The sequence below is a fragment of the Oreochromis aureus genome, linkage group 12 (assembly GCF_013358895.1).
Source record: "Oreochromis aureus strain Israel breed Guangdong linkage group 12, ZZ_aureus, whole genome shotgun sequence".
Classification (NCBI taxonomy): Eukaryota; Metazoa; Chordata; class Actinopteri; order Cichliformes; family Cichlidae; genus Oreochromis; species Oreochromis aureus.
The window spans coordinates 36987351-36992936 of NC_052953.1; positions in this window are offsets into that span (position 1 = coordinate 36987351).

Genomic DNA, 5586 nt, shown 5'->3' on the forward strand with positions numbered 1-5586 from the left:
CCTTCTGAATAGGAAGATGTAGGTAACACCAGACTGCAGATGAGCTGCATACAGAGCTGGACTGGGACAAAACAATCATCCCGGGCATTTTGACTAGAGACCGGCCCACCATTATAGGAAAAATCATAAAGCCTTTGAATGAAAATAAACACTGTTGTGACAGTGATGTACACTGTTCTGATGGTATCAATCTATCAATCGTTTGTTGTAAGACTCAGATAATTATTTTTTTTAAAAGCGAGACATTTTAAATGAGAATAATAAAGAAAAGTATTTCTTTGTCCCCCCCTTTCCCTGTTAATGCCCTACCTGGCCCCCTGGCATCACTTTGCTAGATCCACCCCTGCACAGTTACCAGCTGTCAGCTACTTAGAAAAGGATCCTGGTGTTATTTGTCTCTCAGAAACAGTTCATAACTTCCCTTCAACTCATTCATGTCACCTAAAAGGTAAACCTGTTTCTCCATCACCTGTTCAGCTCTGATGATTCAGTAAGGACATCTCCTGGTTTCATCTGCATGTTTCCCTCTCACCACATATCCAAACCGAGATCATGACCAGCAGCTTTACAGCTGTGGCTCCAGCAAACATCAGCTGATACTAGAAATTAATATTAAATAAATTCTATCAACAGCTGATCAAGCTTAAATGTGCTGCTGTTGTTTAACGCGACATCCGCTGGTTGGGCGATAAATAAACAAGAGAGAAAAGCCGATGAGCTGATCATTGATCAGTTTCGTGATTGAAGTAGAAACGGGAGAGGAGAGAATGAGAGAAGAAGAGGCAGCTGTGCAGCTTCAGCTTTGTGTCTTTTTCATTGTAGCTGAAGTCCGGGACAAACTGTGTTCCTTTTCACCTCAGTACGAAACGCGTAATATTTTCTCTGAATACCAGACGATTCTGTTTTTTAGGGGACGGTTGGCAACTCTAATAATTAACCTATGAACAAAATAAAGTTCAACATCAGTAACATAGCACCCACACAGCTGTATAGAAACTCCGTCATGCTAGCTAGCACGCAGTACGAAAATGTCAGCATACCGAAAATAAACTCCACCTAAACTTGGTTTATATCTGACTCCGATAGACTGCAGGTCATAACTTCTTACCTGAAGTTCAGTTCACCTGACACTCGGACCGGCGGCCGCTTCGGGTCTCTCCTCTTGCCTCCCTTTTCCTTCATCCACCTGCTGGCCTCCACCACTTGCTAATGTTATTGAATCTGTGGAAGCTCCGCGATATCCACCACACGAAGTAACGAGTAACGAGCCTATCTAAATCCCAGTAACGAATAACGCGTTCCTGGTTTTGGCATAATAACTAGTTACCGTGCTCGTTACCACAATAATAACGTAGTTACTGTAACGCGTTACTTAATAACGCGTTAGTCCCAACACTGATGATAAATAAATTAATAAAATTAATAGTGACATTTAAAGGTGACCAAGTACTCAAGGATGAATGGAGAATTTGATTGCTGACTGTATGAGAGCTGTTGGGGTGAAAGGAAAATGAGGTTGGAGGAGTGAGATTACAGGTTAATGTGTGGGTGTAAAAAAAAAAAAAAAAAAGAGAGAGAGAGAAAGAAAATAATGACAACAAAGAAAATAAAAAGTGTGGAAGTGTGAGTGAGAAATTGTCTCCAACTGGGGAAACCAGTGACACTACAGGTCACCTTCTTCCCCTGCTGGACACAAAAGAAAACATAATTTGGAGTATTGTGGGTGAAAATAATTAACAACAACATCAAGAAGATTTTTTGTGTTTGCGGTTAAGAACAAATAAAAAATTTCATTTCCGGGGTTTAAAGTCAGTAGAGGTCAAAACAAAATAAGCGGAGATGTGTTGCTTTAGGAGTAATTAAAATATATGCAGTCACACTGAATAATGAAAGTCTCTCAGTCTGTCGATTGCAGGTGGGGAACGGACCTGGATCAATTCTCCACGGGCAGCAGTCAGAAGAAAATTATAGGTTAAGATCATTAGAAAAAAAATAGAAACACCCAGCTAGAATTTTTGGCTGAATTGTTTTGCAGCTTCCCGTCCTCATCCTGAAAAAGCGAGCTCCAAGGAAGCTAATCTCTCCCTGAAGACACAGAGTGCAGTTCCAGAAGCACAAGTATGAACATCGACAGTGGACAGCAGTCCAAGAGACAATACCAGAGACCTGAGCAGAGAGGTCCAGCAGCACTATGGGCAAACGACATCAGAAAGAGAAGATCCATCATCTTGATTGGATGAATGGAGATGCGTTTCCAGCAAGCTGCAACTTCACTGTGTGTGAAGGACTTTTGAGAAGATTGTTGGAGTTTGACATTTGCCATGTTTGGAGCAAGATGGCAATGAAAGAGACAGTGGGAGAATACATGGGACAAAGCTGAAGAGAACTGACTGCGATTGGACGGCAAAGTGGGAGAGAAGAATGGAGAGAGGACCAGGTCAGGACAGAGGAATGCTGTTTTAGTGTGGGGAATCAAAATGGGTTAAGGAATCTGGGGGAGACAAACGACTGCCTTGAAGTGGAGGATTGACAAAGTGTCCAGACCACCACAAAAGGGGGAGGAAGACAAGCACTGAGGTACGCAGGAGTACTGTTAGAGAAAATGGAAAGACAACACCACACATGTACATGATATGCACTACAGATGGCACAAAATCATACATGAAGTGGCACACATCAAAAGAGGGTATTTGTAGAAGAGGTTAATAACACACAGCGTGGTTGCCTATGGTAACCTGCAAGCATTTGGGGTTTAGCTGTGCCTGACTATGACAGAAATTTTCATTTAGATGTTTCTGAAACAAAAATTTGGAGTGAACAGAGTTTTGTTTCAGAAAAAAGGGGGAAGGTAAATAAAAGGACACACAGAAATAGAAAATGTATTAACCCTACTAACACACACACACACGTAAGGGAGCTCATTAGGATCAAACACAATTTTAAGTAGGCAATCCTGTTACCATCATCTTGTCTGTTTTATTGAGTGGGTTGAGAAGTGATACATAGACGACTGAATTAGTATTATTTTGGGGAACATGATAACAGGGGTGAACGGAATCCTGCAGTCAGAGTTTAAATGAATAAAACTAGCAGATTTTTTGTTTTGTTTTGTTTTTTGTTTCTGATGTATGGGGAAGGTTGTACCATGGCACCAACTCTTAGACTTGGTGTGTTTTCACCTATTAGAAAAAGAATATTCTGGGACAAGGCCTAAGACCAGGCTTCTGTATTTTTATTTAATTTTGTTTTTCATTTTGATCTGTTATTTTTATTTTTATTTTTATTTTGTTTTTTGGACAGTGCACTGGGAGTTTTGTTTGATAGTTTTGTTTGACAGTTTTGTTTGTTATTTTTATTTTATTTTTGTTTTGAACAAGTGCACTGACTTGTGTTTGAGAATCTCTTTTCTTTAAGCAGATCTGCACGACGGGAATTAAAAGCGCTATACAACATGTCGAGAAAACCGTTGCAAGTGAGTTTCTCCAAAAATTACAATGGGCTCAGGAGAAAGCCGCTTATTTGGGACAATTAGAAAATGAGTCCCTGCCCAAAAAGGATTCAGCAAGATAATCCGATCTAAAAGTTCTTCTTTTCTTTTTTTTGAAATGACGTCATTTTGCTGTGGTTGGAAATGAAAATGTGACGATAATTTCCACTATCAGCAAAGAAAGAATGAATGAATGAATGAGTGAAAGAGAAAAAAACTGACTGACTGGTAAAAGCTGACAAAAGCTGACAAGACTTGACCACTACTCAAGGTTAACCTCCACCTAGACAGGATAAAAGGGTGGATGAATTTATGTGTTTCTTTTACAGGAGCAGGAAGATGACAGCAGCATCCTAGGTTGCGTGACGATTTAACCTTTTAAATGCCACTTTCTGTGTTTGTCAATCTATCAGGGGTGTGTTATTCATGAGCTTGTGCGCAGCGTTAACATTTACATTTCTTTTCTACAGCAGAGAGTTAATCATGTGTTTGATTATGTGAGTTACAGCAGGACACACTAATGGTTAATGTTCTTTCTACTACAGGATTTCTGGGTTTATGTGGGAAGAAAACTGTGTTTACAGGTTATGAGTTGGTGATGCTGTTACACTGTGATGTTGGGAGAATGTGAAGGTTACTTTTACGATGTGAATAACATGTGAGACACATCCTGTGTTGAAACCAGTGTCACTCCTTTTACAGCAGGCTTAACTTTATGACCTTTTACAGCACCTCTGGAACCTGTTGACCTACGCCTGACCACCAGGCTGATCCATCTGTGTTGTTAATGTTTGTTTTTCTAAGAGTGCATGTAGAGGATTCAGCAGAGACAGACAAGTGACATGAGAAAACAATAAGAGATGCAGTGTTTATGGAATAGTTTAATATTGGGCTCATTAGCTGGCCACTACTGAGCTCGTAGTGATAAAATGAGTGGAGTGACATTGCTTAAGGAAAGTCACTGATTAAATTGTGGAATAAATTGGGATGATTCATGATTTGGGGCAAATTATGGCAATAATAGTGATTTAATGATTGGAGAAAACTTGCACATGATGCTTGTCTTTTATGCTGAATATTTTATTACTCTTATGATCTATAGTTGGTTGAAAATGTGAAGTTTGATTTAACAGACGTTGTCTTCCAGGATATAGGCTCCAGGTGGAGCTGGGAGTTAAACAAGCTAAACATTTACTTGCTGACTGATGTTTTTACACAGAGTTACAGGCTGGAGTATGGCTGCTCCAGGTGGGAAACCCTGGAGATTGTTTTAGGGAGACTGTGCAACATTCTTGTACATGTCTTATTGGGGAGTGGACACATGGTGAAAGCCATGTGGCAAGAGGAGTGTTATTTTTAAATCTGTAGATGTCGTGAGGTGCCATGACGAGAAGGAGTGACTGAGGAGATCGTCTACAAGATGGGAGCTGAGGCCAGGAGAGAGTCTTTAGGAGGATCAGAGATCACCTTCAGCACAGCAGACATCGCGCAGGAGATCGTCATGAGGAGACTCTGCACAGCAAAATTTTAAATAAAATGAAAGAGTGTCGACGTTGACGTTGAGGAAGACAACTAAGGTGTACGACGTGCTCTGCCTTAAAATCTTCAGCAGCGTTGGAACGTGAGAATCGAGGGATGGAGAGAGCGTGCCAAGCTCCAAAAGTGACAGCGCAGAGGAAGTCCAGCGATGGAATTGTGATTCTGTGAACAGCACAAATGATTTGATGCTCTGCAGAGAAGCCTTCTGTGTGGGAGAAGATGTAAACAGACAAGCCTTTCATCTAAATTTATATCATGTCAACTTGTCTAGGCTGGTTAAGGGGAAATTGGAGAGAAATGGTAGTGTTAGGTGTGATAACTGTTGTTATTGTAACTGTGATTTTTCTTATAAGTGAATTGCCCAGAGACAGACCCGAATCCAATCCGCGACTCCACCATCACAGGCCACGGCGGTTTAACCAAACGCAGTGAAACAGGTAAATCAGATGAGTGTTTTGATTATTATGGCGGTATAGAGTTGGACCATGTTAAAGGGTCCACAGCCTCGTATACATTCGACCTTTGTGCTGTCATTAAATGTAAAGGCTTAAACAGTTCAT